Genomic DNA, 22,791 nt, shown 5'->3' with positions numbered 1-22,791 from the left:
ATTGGTTCTGCTTCTCTGGAGAAACCTGATTCATACAGATTAAAAAATGTCACTTCTAGTGCTCACCCACTGCTCCAGTCTGTACTTCAGAATTTTTACTGCTGACATTTGCCTGCCCCCTTCCTCGAATAGGAGCAGGAAGTAAATGGGGAAGGGGTTATGGGCTTATATTGCCTAAAAGACTTCACACCATTATAAAAATATCGTTAAAGCGGAAACCCTCTATTCTTTTTTTCAAAGTATTTGGCTTGAAGTTATTATTCAGTAATTATATAATATATAAATGTGACTATTTAGCAATTAGTAACATTTTAAAAGGATGCTCTTTGCTGAAAATACTTAAATATCATTCCACTTTATGGCTTGAAATCCTAGGGCACAATTCATGTTTAATCTAAAATGTGAAAGTGAAGTCAGGCTGGGAAAAGGAAAGCAGAAAAGAATATAGCTACAAAACAAGCTGTGCTGCTTCTCAAAGTGTTTGAATGTGGCTTCTTTACCATAGTGAAAATGACTTTTCTAATCATGGCAATTGGTCCCTATGATTCTTCACAAATGTGATTCCCTTGGGGTGATCAAATGCTTTGAGATGTTAATTTCTGTATGTTGCAAGAATATTTTAAAAATAACCTCCCCTTATACTCAAAGATGATGCACAAAACCAATTCTTTCTATGGCTGGCTCCTGGTCTGTGCCCCGGTTTCCACATTCGTAAAAGGGAGATAATAATGATATTAAAATATAGTATAAAGCAGTGTAGTGTATAGTATAAAATAACAGTAATCCCCTCATAAGTTTGTTGTAAAAATTAAATTAAAGAATATGTGTAAATGATCTGTGCTTCTTTTTTATTTTTTTGAGATGGAGTCTCATGCTGTTGCCCAGGCTGGAGTGCAGTGGCATGATCTCAGCCCACTGCAACCTCCGCCTCCTGGGTTCAAGCGATTCTCCTGCCTCAGCCTCCCGAGTAGCTGGGATTACAGGCATGTGACATCACGCCTGGTTAATTTTTTGTATCTTTAGTAGAGACGGGGTTTCACAGTGTTGGCCAGGCTGGTCTCGAACCCCTGACCTCATGATCCACCTGCCTCGGCCTCCCAAAGTGCTGGGATTGCAGGCGTGAGCCACCGCGCCTGGCCGATCTGTGCTTCTTATATGCTGTAGGAATATTTTGCAGATAGAATGTGTTATTCCTTCCCAAAGCTAGATACCTCATAAAAATAGCTCCCTTGTAAGTGCCATGCTGAAACCAAAGCACTGTTGTTGAGAAGAGTTAGCAATGATTAAGGCTTTGGTCCCACTCGCCTTATATGACTTCTCCAGGCTTTGTGTTATTCATGTATCAAAGGAGGAAGTTGAGCCCAGTGGTCTCCCCGTGCCTCTTATCCGGTCAAGGCAGACTGTCTGAAACTATCCATCAGGAATCACCAGCAGCCTTGACCCATCTGTTCCTCTTCCATCATCTGTAACAGAAGTTCTCCCTACCACTTCTTTTTAATATTCTTATTTTCTCTTTGGAAGTTCTAATCACCTTTGAAGACAGAGCTTCATGCCTGATGATACACAGCCCTGAAGGTGTAACTTAACACAGTGCCTTCTCTTTGTTGCAGGTATCATATTCTTTTACCTTGATTTGATTTCCCTTTATTCTAAATGTATTCCATCCTCTTTTCCTTGTTGAATACTCATTTCTGTCTAAAAAGACTGGATTTCCTTTTACAACCTTCAGCAGAGTCATTCTTGGTATGTTTTCCCCTTCCCCAAGAGCAAGCACATGGACTTATGGCCACCACCAATTCCTACTTAGCTATGATTTCCTCAATTCAACAACCTGTGACCCTTCTGTGGAGAGTTAGTGATTGGATGAGATACCACCACACATGCTAATGCACACACACAAAGCACTCAGAAGATTCAATATAGAATTTTCCTCTCAAGAAAGTTGTTCACCTCTCATTGTTTCCAAGAGCAAACCACACCTTGTTCATTGCACCTATGCCTGTTCATGGGACTCTGAAGTAGCAAAGCCTATCTATTGTTAAATTAAATAAACATGAAGCCATGGCCTGAAGCTATTTCCCTCCTTTGAGTTTCTATGCAAGGAACTGCAACCTTACATGAAATGTAAAATACATCATGTTTCTAACTTGTCCTCCAAGATATTCTGCTCTCTATGTATAAATGTAAATTTGAGGGAAGAGAGAGAACTTCTCATATTGTTTTATATCAGTACCTGTTTTAAGAAAAAAGAAAAAACAACAAGGAAGTAAAACCAAAGACGGGCAGCCCGGCGCCAGGCCCAAAACCAGGCCTGGGCCTGCCTGGCCTAAACCTCGTAGTTAAAAATCAACTCATGACTTAGAACCCAGTGTTACCCACAGATTTCAGGCATTGTATGGAAGAACATTGTGAGACTCCCTGCTCTGTTCTGTTTCACTCTGACTACCAGTGCATGAAACCCCTGTCACGTATCCCCTAGATTGCTCAATCAATCACGACCCTTTCATGTGAAATCTTTAGTGTTGTGAGCCCTTAACAGGGACAGAAATTGTGCACTCGAGGAGTTCGGATTTTAAGGCAGTAGCTTGCCGATGCTCCCAGCTGAATAAAGCCCTTCCTTCTACAACTCTGAGAGGTTTTGTCTGTGGCTCGTCCTGCTACAGACAGGTACCCTGACCAGGAAACGAGGTGACTGATGGATGGCCGAGGCAGCCCCTTAGGCGACTTAGGCCTGCCCTGTGGAGCATCCCTGTGGAGGACTCCAGCCAGCCTGAGTGATGCGATCCAAAGAGCGCTCCTGGGTAGGAAATTGCCCTGGTGAATCGCCTGGCCAGAGCAGCACGTAGCAGGCCCCCACGGAGGATTAACACAGTGGCAGAACACCGGGAAGGAACTGGCACTTGGAGTCCAGACATCTGAAACTTGGTAAGACTAGTCTTTAGAACTTGCCCCACTCCATCTGAGTGGAAGCATGGCCTGATCACCCATGGTGTGCCTGTATTGGCACTTTTGTTCTGGTTTTGACTTGGCTTGACTTGGTAAGACTAGTCTTTGGAACTTGCCCCACTCTATCTGAGTGGAAGCGTGGCCTGATCACCCATGGCATGCATGCATTGGCACTTTTGTTCTGGTTTTGACTTGACTTGAATTGCTGGATACTTTGGTTTTGGTTTTGACTTGGCTTGAATTTTTTGGTACTCAGATTTTGAATTTCGTGATTTTGGTTTGGTATAAACGGTAAAAGTGTGTGTGTGCCCTCTTTATCTGTTCTTTGTCCTGTGGTGAGTGTGTGTGGTGTGAGCATGGTATTTTGTCTCAAAAAAAAAAAAAAAAATAGGTCAGGTGCAAAGTAAGCCCACCCCACTAGGAAATACGTTAAAGAATTTCAAGAAAATATTTAATGGAGACTATGGAGTCACAATGACTCCAGGAAAACTTAGAACTTTGTGTGAAACAGACTGGCCAGCATTAGAGGTGGGTTGGCCATCAGAAGGAAGCCTGGACACATCCCTTGTTTCAAAGGTATGACAAAAGGTAACCTGTAAGCCAAGGCACCCAGACCAGTTTCTGTACATAGACAGTTACAGCTGGTTTTAGACCCCCTTCCCCCCAACAGTAGTTAAGAGAACAGCAGCATAAGTGGCTGGCAGAGGCAAGAAAAGACCAGCAGAGAGAAAAAAAAGACCATCTATACCAATTCTAAGTTAATTTAGACTAAACAAGGTCTTATTAATAGCAAAGGATAATTGAAATCCCAAACTTACAAGGTTTTCAACAAAAGTGAAGTTTGCTAAAAGTTAACAGTGTAACATGTATTATAGTAACTTCTAAGCTTGTAGCCTTAGACAGTCTAGTCCAAAGACATAAAGAAAGTTCACTTAAAAAAAAAAAAAGGAATGGCTATCTTCAAAAAAAAAAAAAAAAAGGGAAAAAAAAGAGGGGGAGGCAGAATTTATGGAAAAAGAGTTCTTGTCCTGAAATAAATTAACGGGTTGTTTAAAGAAAAAAATGTTGTAATAAGTCAGAAAGTTAAGACATGTTGAAAAATTGTCTGTGAAAGTCGTGAAAGAAAAAATGTTATTAAAAAATTTATGCAAAAAATGTTGTATAATTTACAAGTAATAAGGCCTCCTGAGTACTATTTAAAAAAACAGTTTATGTGCAAGGTGTATAAGAAAAGTAAAATATACCTTTAGTAAAAAGATTATAAAGGGGCATAAAAATGTAGATTTTTACCTACATTAAAAGGTTAAAAAAATTATTGTTTTAAAAGTTTAAGCAAGTTTTAAAATGTTAATTGTAAAGAAAATTCTGTGTGTAAACATATTAGCTAAAGTTAAAAAAGTATCATCCAGTTTTTCTGTGAACTGGACATTAAAGTAAAAATGCAACAGGTTTTTCTTAAAGCATTAACCTGCTCTTTAACAAAAATTATAAAAGGTTAAAAAGAGTCTATAAAATCTTACCTTATGGTCAAACATAAAAAATTAGATAAATATGTCTACAATGTTTTTTTAAAAATTAAGTTTAACATTAATAACATACTAATATAAAGGTAAAATTTAACTTATCCAGTATAAAAATCATACAAGAAGCATTATTAAATATAAAATGGTGTTTAACTTTCTTTGGTCTAAAAACTAATAAAAATAGATGCTAAAGGAAAACATTCATTTTACTAGAGGGTCATAGAAGTTAAAGACTTAAAACAAACTTTGGCAATTAAGACAGCATACCAAGATACAAATGTCTGGTTGAAATGGATCAAATATTCCATCTGCATGTTAAACAAAAGCAATTGTTATGCTTGTGCACATGGCAGGCCAGAGGCCCTGATTGTCCCCCTTCCACTAAGGTGGTCCTCCAGTCGACCAGGCGTGGGCTGCATGGTAGCTCTTTTCCAGGATTCTATAGCCTAGAGTAATAACTCATGCCAAGCTCTCTCTGCTATATCCCGAAGTCCCTGCAGGTCAGCCCCTGAGGACCATCCAGCTTCCATCTCCCAACACTAAGTTCACTTCCCGTGTCTCTCACGGCAAGGAGGAGACTTAGCATTCCTTGGAGACCTGAAGGAATGCAGTGAGCTTAAGAATTTTTAAGAGCTTATCAATCAGTCAGCCCTCGTTCATCCCCGAGCAGATGTGTGGTGGTATTGTGGTGGACCTTTACTGGGCACTCTGCCGAATAACTAGAGTGGCACTTGTGCTTTAGTCCATTTGGCTATCCCTTTCACCCTGGCATTTCATCAACCAGAAGGAAAAAAAATAAGACATCGTAAAGCGAGAGAAGTCCTTTATAGGTCTTTCAACTCTCACATCTATTTAGATGCAATTAGAGCCCCGCAAGGAATACCAGATCAATTTAAAGCTTGAAATCAAATTGTTACAGGATTTAAGTCAATATTTTAGCAGATGACAGTCAATTTACAACCAACAGCAATGAGCTTTTCATGAGTTAAAAAGAAAAACTCATGTCGGACCCAGCCCTGAGGCTACCTGACCTGACAAAACTCTTTACACTCTATGTGTCAGAAAGAAAAAAATGGCAGTTGGAGTTTTAACCCAGACTGTAGGGCCCTGGCCAAGGCCAGTGGCTTATCTCTCAAAACAACTAGATGGGGTTTCCAAAGGCTGGTCCGCATGTCCAAGGGCCCTGGTAGCAATGGCCCTGTTAGCACAAGAAGCAGATAAGCTAACTCTTAGACAAAACCTAAACATAAAGTCCCCCCATGCTGTGGTGATTTTAATAAATACCAAAAGACAACATTAGGTAATGAATGCTAGACTAACTAGATACCAAAGCTTGCTCTGTGAAAATCCCCGCATAACCACTGAAGTTTGCAACACCCTAACCCTGCTACCTTACTCCTGGTATCAGAGAGCCCAGTTAAACCTAAACTGTGTAGCGGTGTTAGACTCAGTTTATTCTAGTAGGCCCAACCTCCAAGACCACCCTTAAACATCAGTAGACTGGGAGCTGTATGTAGATAAGAGCAGCTTTGCCAACCCCTGCAAAGTGACTCTGAATAAGACAACAAGCCCTGCTCCAGTCACACCCAGAAGCTGACTGGTCCACGCACGGCTGAAGCATGAGGAAACTCATCACAGTACTCATTTTCCTTAAAATTTGAACTTGTATAGTAAAGACTTCAACTGAATTTTCTCAGACTGAGGGCTGTTCCCAGCACATACATCAAGTCACTGAGGTAGGACAAAAGATTGCTACAGTCATATTATTTTATAGTTATTATGAATGCCTAGGAACTCCAAAAGGAAACTGTTTGTACAATAATACTCACTACAAAGTATGTAATCCAGGAAGTGACCAGCCCCATGTGTGCTATGACCCCTCTGAACCCCCCATGATCACAGTCTTTGAAGTAAGACTAAGGATGGGTCCTTTTCTAGGTGACACAAGTAAGGTCAGAAGAGAAGAGAAGACAGAACAAAACAGAGAAGAAAAGACAAAACGGAAGAAAGAGGGGTCCCCAAAAACGTAACCTTAAAATTTGACGCTTGTGCCACTAAGCATAGAATAGGATGTGGTTCTCTAGATTAGGAAAAAAGTTACACAGCAAAAAATAAGTATATCTGTCAAGAATCATATTTATCTAAAATGTGTCAATACTGGTCTTGTGTCATTTAGGCTACTTAGAAAGAAGATAAAAAAGATTCTGTTAGGCTCCAAAAAGGAAAAGTCAGCCCCTCCTGCACAAGTAGGAACTGCAACCCTTTAGAATAAGTAATCATAAACCCCTCAGACCCAGAATGGAATAAAGGAAAATATGCATCGTTAGGCATTGATAGAAAAAGACTAGATCCTAGCGTAAACATCCTAATAAAAGGAGAGGTTCAAAGAGCTCTCCAGAACCAGTATTTCAGACTTTCTGTGATGAAATAAATGTGCCAGTACCTGAGATTCCAGTAAAGACTAAAAACTTGTTTTTTTCAATTAGCCGAGCATGTAGCCCAGTCTCTAAATGTCACTTCGTGTTATGTTTATAGATAAGCTGTAATAAAAGATCAATGGCCATAAGAAGCCCAAGAATTAGTGCCTACAGGCCCAGTTCCTGATGAATTCCTGGCCCAAAAGAATCACCCTGATCATTTCTAGGTTCTAAAAGTCTCAACTATTGGACAATATTGCATAGCTAAAAAAAAAAGAAAGAATTCACTCATTCTGTAAGATGACTTAGTTGCCTAAGACAAAAACTGTATAATAGTACCACAAAAAAAAGACAGTTACATGATGGAGTTCCAATTACACAGAAAGAGATCCATTCAGTAAATTTCCAAGTTTGCAGACTATCTGGGCCCACCCAGAATTCCACCGGGACTGGACTGCCCACACCGGGTTATACTGGATATGTAGACATAGAGCCTATGCTAAGCTGCCTGATCAGTGGGCAGGTAGCTGTGTAATTGGCACCATTAAACCATCTTTCTCCCTACTGCCCATAAAAACAGGTGAACTCCTAGGCTTCCCTGTCTATGCTTCCTGCGGAAAATGAAGCACAGCCATAGGCAATTGGAAAGATGATAAATGACCTCCTAAAAAAATTATACAATACTATAGGCCTGCCACTTAGACACAAGACGGCTCATGGGGATACCGGACCCCCATTTACATGCTCAACCGAATCATACGGTTGCAAGCTGTTTTAGAAATCATCACTAATAAAACCAGTCAAGCCTTGACTATTCTGGCCCGGCAAGACACTCAGATAAGAAATGCTATCTATCAAAATAGATTGGCTCTCGACTACTTGCTAGCAGCTGAAAGAGAGGTCTATAAAAAATTTAACCTTACTAATTACTGTCTACACATAGATAATCAAAGGCAAGTAGTTAAAGACATAGTCAAAAATATGACAAAACTGACACATGTGCCCATACAAGCATAGCACGAATTCGACCCTGAAGTCATGTTTAAAAATTAGTTCCCAGCACTAGGAGGTTTTAAAACTCTTATAATAAAAGTTATAATAGTAATAAAAACCTGCTTACTTCTCCCTTGTCTGCTACCTGTACTTCTTCAAATAATAAAAAGCTTCATTGCTACCTTAGTTCACCAAAATGCTTCAGCACAACTGTACTATATGAATCACCATCAATCTATTGCACAAAAAGACATAAGTAGCAAAAATAAGAGTGAGAATTCCCACTAATAAAAAGTGAGAGTCTCAAAGGGAGGAAATGAGGGAAGAGAGAGACCCTCTCATATTGTTTTATACTCAGTACCTGTTTTAAGAAAAAAAGGAAAAACAACAAGGAAGTACAACCAAAGACGGGCAGCCAGGCACCAGGCCTGAAACCAGGCCTGGGCCTGCCTGGCCTAAACCTCGTAGTTAAAAATCAACTCATGACTTAGAACCCAACATTACCCATAGGTTTCAGGCATTGTATAAAAGAACATTGTGAGACTCCCTGCTCTGTTCTGTTTCACTCTGACTACCAGTGCATGAAACCCCTGTCACGTATCCCCTAGATTGCTCAATCAATCACGACCCTTTCATGTGAAATCTTTAGTGTTGTGAGCCCTTAAAAGGGACAGATATTGTGCACTTGAGGAGCTCGGATTTTAAGGCAGTAGCTTGCCGATGCTCCCAGCTGAATAAAGCCCTTCCTTCTACAACTCGGTGTCTGAGAAGTTTTGTCCGTGGCTCATCCTGCTACAAATTAACCAAAACCTAATTGAGGAGTATATTTTTGAGTCTTAGCTAATAGCAAGCAGCTGAGCTTCAGTCAAGCAAAGGCTACCAACTGATCAGACCATGTCCAAATAAAACAAATACCTAGCTGTAGCCAATCAAGCTAATTCTGTAGTTTACTTCTGTTTTCTATGTATAATTACTCACTGCCTGTGTTGCAGAGTGGAGCTCTCTGAATCTCTTCAGTTCTGAGTGCTGCCTGATTCATAAACAGTTTTTTGCTCAAATATTAATAAATTGTTAGATTAAATTTGTCTAAAGTTTTTCTTTTAACACTGTCTAAAGGTGAATTATACTCAACCCCATAATTTGGCTGATACAATTTCCAGGGTCTGACTTGGTAATATGCACAAGGAAATAAATTTTTATTGCTGAATACATAACAAGGTGCTGTGACTCCACATTGCAGAGAAAAAAATTCCCTAATGTTGTCTGATTTGCGGTAGTGGTAGAGAGAGCCACCCTTTGTCACTAGTGTCGGGCCTCTGAGCCCAAGCCTGCAAGTATTCATCCAGATGGCCTGAAGCAAGTGAAGAATCACAAAAGAAGTGAAAATGTCTGGTTCCTGCCTTAACTGATGACATTACCTTGTGAAATTCCTTCTCTGCTCATCCTGGCTCAAAAGCTCCCCCACTGAGCACCTTGTGACCCCCACCCCTGCCAGCCAGAGAACAACCCCCTTTGACTGTAATTTTCCACTACCTACCCAAATCCTATAAAAGAGCCCCACCCCTATCTCCCTTCACTGACTCTCTTTTTGGACTCAGCCCGCCTGCACCCAGGTGATTAAAAAGCTTTATTGCTCACACAAAGCCTGTTTGGTGGTCTCTTCACACGGACACGTGTGAAAACTAGTGAGAGGTTTAAGTCAAGCAGATGTCACAAGAGACTGGCACATGAGGGTTGACACCTAATTTCCCAATAAGAAACTCTCAGTTTAACTTGTCTAAGATTGTTATTTTTTCCCTTTAGATTGAACACTTTTATTTCAATACTGTCTTAGTCAATTTAAGCTGCTATAACAGTGTACCATGGGTTGTGTGGCTTACACACAACAGAAATTCATTTTCTATTGTCTTGAAGGCTAGAAATCCACGATCAAATTACCAGCAGGTCAGGTTCTTTGTAGGGTCCTCCTCTGGGTTGCAGGCTACTATCTTTTTATTGTATCCTCACATGGGGGAAAGAAGGTGAGAAAGCTCTGTGGGGTTTCTTTTATAAGAGTACTAATCCCATTCATGAGGCCTCTACTATTATTATCCAATTTCCTCCCAAAGGCCCTACTTCCTAATACCATCACATTGGGGCTTAAGATTTCAACATATGGCTGGGCACAGTGGCTCACACCTGTAATCCCAGCACTTTGGGAGGCTGAGGCAGGTGGATCACTTGAGGTCAGGCATTCGAGACCAGCCTGACCAACATGGTGAAACCCTGTCTCTACTAAAAATACAAAAATTAGCTGAGCGTGATAGCATGCACCTGTAGTCCCAGCTACTCAGGAGGCTAAGGGAGGAAGAATCTCTTTAACCTGGGAGGCAGAGGTTGCAGTGAGCCAGGATTGTGCCACTGTACTCCAGCCTGGACAACAGAGGGAAACTCCGTCTCAAAAAAAAAAAAAAAAAAAGATTTCAACATATGCATTTTAGGGGGAGACAAACATTCAATCCATTGCAAATACTTAAGTGTATCTTTTTTTCATCGTATGATATAGAATTAAAATAAATGGATTCATCAGCAAATAACAAAGTATACATTTTTGCACATATAGAATAAGAGAAAATCATGAGAAATGTAAAATACATCATGTTTCTAACTTGTCTTACAAGATATTCTGCTCTCTACCTTTGGTAATATAAAAAGCACAATGAGAACACCCATCTCCTAATTACAAGGCAGCTACTAGGCCAACCAACAATCATGTAGCACACATGTGGTTATTTTCATTGAAGACTCATGGCTAAACCTTAGTTTTTGAATATGCATATTACATGAAAAATGGTCAAAAGCCTATTTTTGCCTCAGCTTCTTTGTAAATCTCTCTTTGCTCACATATAAATTATTTTCCCGGTTGCATCCAGAATGTTACGCTTGAATGAGTCACAAAGCTCTTCTTAGCCCTTGCCCCTGAGGTACTATTACCTTATGTTTTTCCTCACCATCTGCTTTTTTTTTTTTTCTCTCTGCAAAGCTTTTTGAAGCTCAGCTTCATGGAACAAGAGAATAACAAAGATGAAAATTATTGCCATCGATCACTTTTAAATAAAGCCAAATGTCTTCCAGCCACTCTGAATTGATTTTCTGTTTCCCCATGAGAAAGCAACAGAAAGGAGTTAGAAAGCACATGGGGGACTGAATCAATATAAAAGTGAGAGGCATTTTGTGGAGGTAATCACATGTACAGAAGCGGGGAGTTCACAGGACTAGTTAATAGGGCTAAGTTGCTGACTTAGCTTTATTAACAACTCACTAGGCAAGCCTTAAAACCCTCAGACTTTGCACTTAAATATGTGTGGAGATAATTCAGCTGTCATATGTTGCATTCTTTCTATGGATCAGACAGAGTTAGGGCCTCTCACAATGACACGCAGAAGTGACGGCTTTATGTATAGCACCACCATGCTGACAGCAATGAGCTCCAGGGTCAGATGAGAGGGTCACAAGTATGATGATACTAATAAAAGAATGCTAGTGGAATACCACTAGCATTTATTATTTCCACTGAGAGCTAAATACGTCATGCTTGCACTCTTTTTTTTTTTTAAACCCTTAAGGCAACTGGTTACCATATCTGTCTTAATGTGTCTTTACATTTTTTGTTCAATTGTGTAAAACATATATAAACTAAATGCAGCATTTTAGCCATTTTTAAGCATACAATTTAGTCACATTAGCTACACTCAAAATGTTGTGCAATCATCACCACTATTTCTGAAATTCTTTATCACCTTACATAGAAACTCTATATCCATTAAGAAGTAACTCTTCTGCTACCACACACACGTACACTGAGAGTCACTGGTAACCTCTAATCACTTTCTGCTTCTACAAATGTGTCTACTATAGAAATTCCATGAGTGGAATTATACATTTGTTATTTTGTGTCTGGCTGATTTCACTTAACAGTGTTTTCCAGGTCTGTTCACGTTGTAGCATGTATCATTTATTTTACAGAAATATAGGCTGGATAATATTTCTTTTTTTTTTTTTGACGGAGTCCCGCTCTATCTCCCAGGCTGGAGTGCAGTGGCATGATCTCGGCTCACTGCAAACTCCGCCTCCCAGGTTCACGCCATTCTCCTGCCTCAGCCTCCCGAGCAGCTGGGACTACAGGCGCCCACCCCCGCGCCCGGCTAATTTTTTGTATTTTTAGTAGAGACGGGGTTTCACCGTGTTAGCCAGGATGGTCTCGATCTCCTGACCTTGTGATCCGCCCACCTCGGCCTCCCAAAGTGCTGGGATTACAGGCGTGAGCCACAGCGCCCGGCCAAGGCTGGATAATATTTCATTGTATGTACAGTGGATCCTCATTAGTCACAGATTCCGTAATTGCAAATGTGCCTACTTGCTAAAGTTTATTTGTAATCCCCAAATCAGTACTCATGGGGTTTGTGTGGTCATTCACGAATGTGTAGAGTGGCAAAATCTTTCAATTGCCTGGTGCTCATGTTCTCAGCTGAGGTTGAACAAATCAATGCTCTGCTTTCTTATTTCAGCTCTTATACTATAAAAAAGTGTCATTTTTGTGGTCTGTTTGGTAATACATTTTCCGTATTTTTTGTGCTTTTTGTTGTGGATTTCAGTGTTTAAAATGTCCCTAACCCTATGCCTAGTGCTGAAGTGCTGCCTAGGATCCCTGGAGTGCAAGAAGGCTGTGATGGTGGCAACATGTGTGTCAGATGAGCTTCATTCAAGCATAGGTGCTATGGTCTGTGAGTTCAGTGTTGATGAATCAACAAGATACACTGAAGTCTCTTCAAGCAGAAACACACATAAAACAAGGTTATGCGCTGATTAGTTGACCAAAATATTGAGTAGATGCTCACAGGACCCTTTTTTCCCCCTAGTAGCAGTGATTTGGTATTTACAAATTCATTTTTTACAGTGACTATAGAACATAACTACTATGGAAAATGAGAATTGACTATATATAGTCATCCCTTGGTATCCATGGGGGATTGGTTCCTGGAATTCCTGTAATACCAAAATCCAAATATGATCAAGTCTCAAGTCCTTGTTCTAAAATGGCATAGTATTTGTATATAACCTATGCACATCCTCCTGTATACTTTAAAACATCTCTAAATTACTTATAATATCTAATACATTATAAATACAACACAAGTTTACTATAAATGCTATGTATACTGCTATGCTATATTTTAAATATAATATAATATAAATGTTATGTATGCTACTATGCTATATTTGTATTATAAATATAATATTACCATAAATACATAGCAATTATAGTAATGTTTATATTATATTTATATAATATATATTTATTTTAAAGTAATTATTAATACATACTATATATATTTATATTATATGAATATAAATATTACTATATAATATTTATATATTATAATATGACTATATTATAGTTATATATGATAAATATAATATAAATATGACTATATTATAGTTATATATGATAAATATAATATAAATATGACTATATTATAGTTATATATGATAAATATAATATATAAATATATGTATTGTGTGTATTAATACATATATTTATATATTTATAATATATAAATATAATATAGTAAAAAAAGCTTTACCTTTAATTCAGCCCCTGTCCCACTGTTGCCTTAGGTCACACCCTCACAATTTCTAGTCAGGATGGTTTCAACATGCTCTGGACTCTAGCTGGTGTCCTTTCCTCTGCTCTTGCTCTGTCCTAGGGCAATTCATTCTCTATTCACTTGTTAAAACCATGTTTTAAAAAGACAAACACTATTAAACCTTTTGATATTTACCCATAGCATAACAAGAAAACCCAAAAGACTGTCTACAAGCCAGAGAGGCCTTGAACAGATTCTTCCCTTGCAGCCCTCAGAAGGAACCAACCCTATCAGCAATTTGATTTAGGACCTCCTGACTCCAGAACTGGGAGACAATAAAGTTCTGTTGTCTAAGCCAATCAATTTGTGGTACTTTGTTACAGCAGGCCTAAAAATCACATACAGCTCTTAAATTTGAATTTATTCATAATTTTTAAATCTGGGTATGGAAAAAGTGGGCTGTTATCTTATTATATGTGATTATTATGCTGGATCTGCTTTGAAGGATCCAAAATCAAAACCCCTCTTAGACTTTCTTTTTACATTTCCTACTTTGCATTTTGAAATTAAGGGAGGAGACCACCCCTCATATTGTCTTATGCCCAATTTCTGCCTCCAAAGAAAGAAAAAGTAAAAACTAAAAGGCAGAAATGAAATCCACAAGCAGACAGCCTGGCGCCACACTCTGGGCCTGGTAGTTAAAGATCGACCCCTGACCTAATCAGTTATGTTATCTATAGATTACAGACATTGTATAGAAAAGCACTGTGAAAATCCCTCTCCTGTTTTGTTCCAATCTAGTTAGCGGTGCATGCAGCCCCCAGTCACGTACCCCCTGCTTGCTCAATCAATCACAACCCTCTCACACGCACCCCCTTAGAGTTGTGAGCCCTTAAAAGGGACAGGAATTGCTCACTCGGGGAGCTTGGCTCTTGAAACAGGAGTCTTGCCGATGCCCCCGGCCAAATAAACCCCTTCCTTCTTTAACTCAGTGTCTGAGGAGTCTTGTCTGCGGCTCATCCTGCTACAAAACCATTTGAATGTAACCAATAACAACATCTCTTTCTATGAAATCCCTGGTATTCATCTATTAGGGAGGTTTTGGGGAATCCACAGTTACTTTGATTAATATTTAAAATGGATTTTGATGGTGAGAAAACACAAGTCTAGGCCAAAGCAAATTTGACAGGAACAGCAGCTTCCCTCAAAGGCAGGAAGGCTGCTCTCAGCCTCAACGGGAACTTATCTCTTTGTTGGGTAGAACCCTTTGGCTCAGCTGAACTTTTGGAGCTACGATCTTTTTTTATCATATGGTTTTGCTGTTTTTCTTCCTGGAGTCCAAATACTATAATTAATGCCTGTCTGTTAAGATTCTGTAAGAAAGCACTCCTTGTTCTTTAGAACAAGACAGAGATATGTCACGAAAAATATGTGAATTAATATCATGCTTCTACTTGAACGTTCGACCCAAGTAACATATTGGTCCCAATTTCCCTTGGTCATAGCATTCTGTAAGGGGTGGGGCCACCTGTGACCAGTACGCTGGTGACTAAGCCACTGGCCACACATACCTCCAAATGGTAGACAGGCCAGAAAGAATTCGAGAAGATTTCCTTCTAAATGGAGCAAAACCCCTCCCTCATTAGTCAGACCAATCCTCAGATCAGGTCAGGGTCAAATCTCAGAAATTATAGACCTTGAAGTAGATGAATTATGTGAAAGAATGTGGAAGCAAGCATATAGGCATGAGTTAGGAGGAAGTGCTGGGCGGACCCAGACAGACACTGCAGGCTGTTTGTCTCCTCAAGTTTGCTCTGACCCCCTAGATTCCATGAGCAAAGTCGAAATAGAAGAATCCTGCTGCCCATAGCAAGTGGAAGCAGTGTGATTAGTGAGAATAAACTAGGCTTTGGGTCAAGTAGACCTGGGCCTAAATCCTGGTTAAGCTGTTCCTAATTGTGTGACTTTAAGAGGATTCATTAACCAACATGATCTTCACATCCTGCGTCTGTGGCATGTGGATAATAATGCATCATATCTACCTCAGAGAGTGTTTGTTCAATGCAATCATGTTTATAAATCTTTTAACATGCCTTACACAAAGTAAGAGTCTAATAGGAATTAAAAATGTAAAACTACCTCTGGCTGGCTTGGGCAGCGTGGTGTGAAATACAGCTATACCTGATTGTTGCAGGGAGAGCATGGTATATAAGAGCCAAGAAGATTTCGACAGATTTACATGACAGCAAGCCCCAAACTAACAGATCAGCCTCTGTCATAGCCTTGAATTGGGATCATAGCTGTTACCAGATTGGGTCTTGACATGGAGTCCCAGATTGGAGAATCTCTTGTCCACCTCCTCTGTCTCTGAGCTACTTTCCTCCCTGTCCTGAGGCCCCCAGAATTGGGATATCATCAAAAGATGAGTTTCTGGATGACTAGAGACCTCAACAATTTCAAAGGGGCGCAAAACCAGTAAGTGTTCTTATCAGATGTAGGTTTCAGTTCAGAAGTTTTCATTTATCTTTCTTTTGCTTGACTGCCCCTAAGAGCCAATGAAGACAGTAATAGCAACACCCTGCTATTAGTATTACACTCAAACTTGGAAACTTCCTTGGGTTCGAGTCAGTATGAAAATAAACTTGTTCTCTAATCTACTACCATGGAAAATAAAAACCTTTAAGTTTTAGCATGTTAAAAGGTAAAACAACTTGAGTAGAATAAGCAGCTTTGAAAAGGCAACTTAAGAATATGTCACTTAGGGCAAAAAATGGACATCTGTCCTCTCCAACCAGAAAGGAGAGAAAGATCTAAAAGCTTATGGTGATTTGCATAATTTCAAACTCTTTCTTCACTGAACCTAATAAAATAGAAATTCCACACACTTCAAACCATGGCTAAATCGGGTTCTCTGGCTTGGCGGGAACACAAAGTAGGAACCGGGATCCAAATCAATGTGGCTTATAAATGAAGAGGCAAAAACTCTGGGTACATTTATGTGATCACTGGTGCATTTCCAAAGTCATGCCTCAAAATAGGACAAGCATATGTGGCCACCTCCCTCACACAGGCACATGTTCCAGTGTACTCTTATAGGATTTGGGCGTACGACTCAGAATCCCTGATGTAACACACACCTCATCGCCATAAGGAAAACTGACCCAGCCGGAGCTTGACACATCATAGTTTTAACAAATGTGAACTATGGACACCTTTAGAGGGATACCAGCAAAAACTCACTCACTCCAAATAGCCTTCAGTGACCAAATGATTTACAATAGGGAGCTTTTTAATCTTTCTTTTTCTTGGGCTAAGAAATCCTGAATATAATCATGAGAACAGTAATTTGCTGCATATTACACTCGCCTGAATCTGATGAATCGATTGGTGAACGGCAGTGTGGAGAAAGGTCCTTGTCTAAGAGCAAGGTGGCTTGTCTAACATTTGATCAGTGATTTAGATGAAGAAACAGAGATCAGGCTTACCAAAACTGCAAACAAACAAGGCTTACAGAGAGGAAATACAATGGTAACAGAATCAGATTTTCCAAAATCTCAATGGGCTGAAGCAGTGAGTCAATCTTACAGAAGAAATTTAATAGGGCCAGATGCTCAAGGCTGTGTACTTGCACTTGAAAGATATCAGAACTACACAACTTGATATTGGAGAAGATGTGGCTTTAACAGCATTGTAGATGGAAAAGACATGTAGTCTAATCAAAACAAAGTTCCACATGAATGAAAAGCGTGAGGTACCTGCTGGAAAAGATAATGAAGTCATAGAAGCATGTCCTTCTAAGTGAAGGAGATAGTTGCCTGCTCAGATCCACACCTGCGCTCCGTGTTCTGGTCTGGACCTCACCCTTGAAAACTGAACTGGAGGAAGTAGGGCATGCTCAGAGGAAAGAAATGCAAAGCTTTGTCACGTAAAGAGAGCATGACAGACTAGAAGATGCATGAACTATAAAGAAGATAACACAGGCCGGGCACGGTGGCTCATGCCTGTAATCCCAGCACTTTGGGAGGCTGAGGCAGGCAGATCACCTGAGGTCAGGAGTTCAAGACCAGCCTGACGAACATGGCAAAACCCCGTCTCTACTAAAAATACAAAAATTAGCCAGGCGTGGTGGCAGGCGCCTGTAATCCCAGCTACTCAGGAGGATGAGGCAGGAGAATCGCTTGAACCTGGGAGGTGGAGGTTGCAGTGAGCCGAGATCACACCACTGCACTCCAGCCTGGGGGATAGAGCAAGACTCTGCCTCCAAAAAAAAAAAAAAAAAAAAGAAGATAACACAATTGAGCCCACAACAGTTGACTTCAAATATCATGAGGGAAAATAATGAAACTAGTTCTGTTTGGCATGATATCTCATAGCAAGATGAAGACAAGTGATGAAAGCCACAGGGGCATAGATGTTAATAGAACATACTTTAAAACGCTGCAATTGCCAGATATATGCTTACATCTCCTGTAATTCTCCACAGCCTCAGCCTGGACATCCTGGCAATAATTCACTTCAGAAATCTTTAAACTTGATGTCGTACTCTGTGTGTTAGGTTTCGGTTCAGCTGATAGTAATAATAAACCCCCAAATAACAGTAATTTAAACTACATAGGGCTTTATGTCTCCTTTACCTAAAAATCAAAACAAAACAAAAACATTCCAGAGGTGGGAGACCAGCTAGGGTAGTGACTTCTGTGTTACCGTTGCCCATCTTCAGCTAGCTGCCTCAGCGACCAAGGAGGCCTCTGGTGCTCCAGTGATGACATCTGCATTCCAGATGGAAGGAAAGAGAAAAAAGGGGGAAGTGGGAAAAGGTTCGCCACCTCTTTTTTTGGGAGACTTTCTAGAAGTTTCCCAAACTTCTGCACGCCCTGGCTACATCTAACACTGGGTGAAGCGGCTCATGCCTATAAACCTAGCACTTTGGGAGGCTGAGGCAGGAGGATCATTTGAGGCCAGGAATTTGAGACCAGCCTGAGCAACATAGGGAGACCCTGTCTCTATTTTTTTTTTAATTAAAAATTAGCCAGATGTGGCGGCACACACCTGTGGTACCAGCATTTTGGGAGGCTAGGGAGAGAGGATCACTTGAGCCCAGGAGGTCAAAGCTGCAGTGAGCTATGATCATGCCACTGCACTCCAGCCTGGGCAATAGGCTGTCTAAAAAAAAAAATAAAGATCTAACCTTGGTCTAACATCTGCCTTTCCTGCTTTCATATGAACAGCCTAGTGTTCCTGGACATTATTATAAAACCATGGAGACCGGTCCATGACAATCCTTGGATTCCCATATCAGGCAGGTCCCTGGTCTGCCCATTCTTCCTTTCTGTTACATCATGTCTATATCTCTGGCCCAAGCCCCTCCATGGCTGATGTAAGCCTTCATCATTTCCCTCAAGTACTGGTCTCCTCACTCTCAGAAAATGACCTCATTTCTTGTGTTTCCAAAGAAAAAAGAAAATTTGGGCCATCAGTAATTGTCGTAGATGATATTTATTGAGAATTTTTATTTTTTATTTATTTTTAATTTTAAAAAATTAAAAAATTTTCTTGGAGATAGGAACTCATGCTGTTGCCCAGGCTGGAGTTCAGTGGTGTGATCTCGGCTCACTGCAGCCCTGACCTCCTGAGCCCAAGCAGTCCTCCCACCTCAGCTTCCTGAGTAACTGGAACTACAGGTGCACACCACCACATCTGGCTAATTTTGCTTATTTTTTGTAAAGACAAGCCCTCACTATGTTGCCCAGGATGATCTTGAACTCCTGGATTCAAGCAATCCTCCAGCCTCGGCCTCCCAAAGTGTTAGGATTACAGGTGTGAGCCACCTCATCTGACTGCAAATCAATATTAATAGAAAAATTACAAAACAGCCAACTATGCTTATTTTGACAGTTTCTTTTTAAAAGTGGAAATATAGCCATTTTTACCAATAAAATTATTCCTAGGCCATTCTGGAAAAAAATGCACTTATTGAGTTTATTTTACATATTTCTGCAAAAAGGGTCCTGCCTTCTGGGTCTCCACCAGCAGGATAACAGAATTCTCAAAATGAAAAGTCATTTGCATCCACCTTTCCCCGGCTGGGGCACTCCGACTTTAAGGGTCACACAGACCAGAATTGTGGAGGCAGCATTCTCCTTGCAGAGTCAATAAGCTCAGCACTCACAGGTCCCTGGAGAGTATTTAGGCATTAATTTCAAGCTTCTTACTAAGCATGAAATATTTGGCCTCAAAAAACAAATATCCAGCAATAAAAATATTTCTAGCACTAATTTCAAATTTAACTCTTAAATCTGAACTTCTTCATGAACAAAGCAATCCATCTCTTGAATGGGAAAAAGATGAATCAAAACCAAGTACTGATTCAAAGCAATTGAATGTTTTTCAATAGGTTTAATAATATCCTGATATCATCAAAAGAGTCACTAAAGCATAAATATATATTTTCCTTCTTAGGGCTCAAACACAAATTTAAATAAATAAATAAGCGCATGTTGCAATTCAGGATACTAGAGTTCATTGTTTCATTTGGCACAAAAAGGAATAGATTAATATAGCGTTGCAAATCTCCTATCATGCATATTGTTAGTTTCAGCATATTGTTAGTTGCTTGTGCATATTTACAGCTACTTGGCTGTGGAATTTGGCCAAATTGTATGGGTAGTTTAAATAATCAGATTGCCCAACGTATGGTCTGATTCACAGCTAAATGCGTGGAATTCATAAAGTCTATATGGACTGCTTCCTTAGAGGCATAAACCAGTAAGCTGAAATTATAGAAACTCAAGGTTCCTCTAAATGTAAATATCAACAACATAAATGCAAAATGAGTGGTACAAGCCTTAATATAATAGCATTGAATGTGGGGGAAAAACACTTTTTTTCCACTTCTTATTGAAAATTACCTGAAAATCCGACAAAGGGAAAAACAAACAAAAAAGTGATCCTGTATGAGCTCAGGGTTTATATCAGAGAGGTTATCTGTATTCCACATTGATTAGCGCAGATAAACAGAGGCTCTATTAAGCTAGAGTAAATCCAAGGAAACTCTAAGAGGTAGGTTTCAAAACCTTTCTCTAGGATTAACAATGCTTTTGAATTGCATTACACTTAGTGTTCTACTTTATTTTTCTGGGCAATGTAAATATATTTGTAAGAACACAACTGAGCAGCTATATCTTCATTTTTTCTGTTTTCTTTCAGCAGCATACTTGTTTTTCTGCCTGTGTTTCTGCAGCAGAATGAGCAAGAGGAAGAGTGGAAGGCCATAAACCACAAAGGTGGTAGGCACTGCAGCACACAGGATCTCATGTGTAGAGTAAGGACTTTGGATTGATTCTGGTGTGATGACATGTTAATTGGGTATCCAAGAATGGAAACCTCTCTTGCTGATTGAGGGAGAAAGCGATTCAGTTTAGTGAATCTGGTGCTTGCGAAATCTTTGGAAGGATGGGAGAAGTAGGCTATCAGACACACCTCTGGGAATGACTTCCAGAAAAATTGTCTCACAAGAGTGCGCCATGGAAGCTACGATTCTACCATGCTCTTGAGTGTAGGCAGTGAAGATGCCACACAGCATCTGTTCTCTGGAGTGTACAGCTGAAACTGTATTCAGGGATGAGGAAGCTGCTGCTTCTGCAAATGCTTGTCTCTATCCTAAGCTGGCTCCTGGACACTAGGATGCTTCTGCAGAAACCAAAACCAAAGCCAAAAACATTCCACAGTGCTCCACACCAGGGCTTGCCAGCAACAGCATTTGAGGCAGCAATGAGATAGCTGGTGCCACTTCCGCCATAATGTTAATAGGCAGAATCTGACATATGTCCAGAACATAACTGCAAGAGAGGTTGAAGCTCTATGTACTGAAGAGGTTTAGAATCAATCCTGAGTGTTGATCTACGATATCAAGTACGATGGGAAGATTTTGAAGTGAGAAAAGAAGAGCAATAGGATATGATGTACCTTTTACGAAGCTGACTATGGTTACAGTGGCAAAAGGACAGCGAGAGGATGCTGGAAGCTGGATGCAAGAAGATGAGCTAGAACCTGAGGGATAGAAATGAAGGTGAGAAGATCTGAGGCGTGTTGAAGGTAAAATCCAAAGCATCTGCTGATGGAATGGAAGTGGGTAAATAAAAGAAACAAGAACGAATCTAAAAGTTTTGGCCTAAGTCATTGGAAACCATTTATTGAGATAGGGAAGTCTGTAAAAGAATCAGATTTAGTTGAGGAAAATGGAAGTTACAAATGGAGATGTCACGTAGGTTGGGGAGAGAGTAGACTAATGTCATAGCCACACAGATGGCATTTAAAGTCATGAGACCAGGTGCCATCAGACGATGCAGAGTATGTTAGCAAGAAAAATGTCCGAGGGCCAAGTCGTGGGGTCCTCCCAGTGTTTACATGGCAGGAAGTTGAAGAGGATGCACCAAAGGGGAATGAGAAGGCTTGACCAGTCAAATAGAAGAACTGACACAAAGCTGTGCTCTAGAAGTCCAGAAGAAAATGTGAGCCAAAGAGGAGGTCACTTGTATCAAATACAGCTGGTGGGTTGCATCATATGAGGTTTGAGAATTGATCAGTGGATTTGACTACTTAGGGGTCATGGATTTTGGTAGGATAGTGAGGGCAAAATCTTAATCGAAGTCCGTGCAGGAGGGCTGGGTGCAGTGACTCACACCAGTAATCCCAGCACTTTAGGAGGCTGAGGCAGCTTGAAGTCAGTAGTTTGAGACCAGCCTGGGCAGCACAGTGAGACCCCACCTCTAGAAAAAGTAAAAAATACAGCTGGACGTGGTGGCACACACGTATTGTTCAAGCTACTTGGGAGATGGAAGGATCGCTTGAGCCTGGGAGTTCCAGGCTGCATTGAGCCATAATTGTGCCACTGCATGCCAGCCTGAGCGACAGAGTGAGGCACTGTCTCTAAAAAAAGAAGAAAAGAAATCAGTTCAGGAAACAAACCAAGTATGGACAACTGTATCAAGAAAATTTACAGTAAATGGGAGAAACTACTCTAGTTTAATTCAGAAGGTGGATGTTTGGGTTAAAGAATTTTTCTTTCAAGTTGGGAAATAATAGAGCAGGTGTGTTTACTCACAGGAATGATCCAGTAGTGAGGGAACATGAAGATTCTACTAGATTTTGGAGACTACTTTTTCTGCTAACTCTTTGAACATTTTTTCACATAATTTTATTTTTTGTGGGTGGCTTAGTGGCTACATTATATTCCCTGGTATGAATATAATGATTTTAGAAGCCTTCTCCTTATGTTACACATTT

Source organism: Pongo abelii, chromosome 14 (assembly GCF_028885655.2).
Source record: "Pongo abelii isolate AG06213 chromosome 14, NHGRI_mPonAbe1-v2.0_pri, whole genome shotgun sequence".
Lineage (NCBI taxonomy): Eukaryota > Metazoa > Chordata > Mammalia > Primates > Hominidae > Pongo > Pongo abelii.
The sequence above is the reverse complement of the archived record's forward strand: the minus strand, read 5'-3'. Positions refer to the sequence as shown.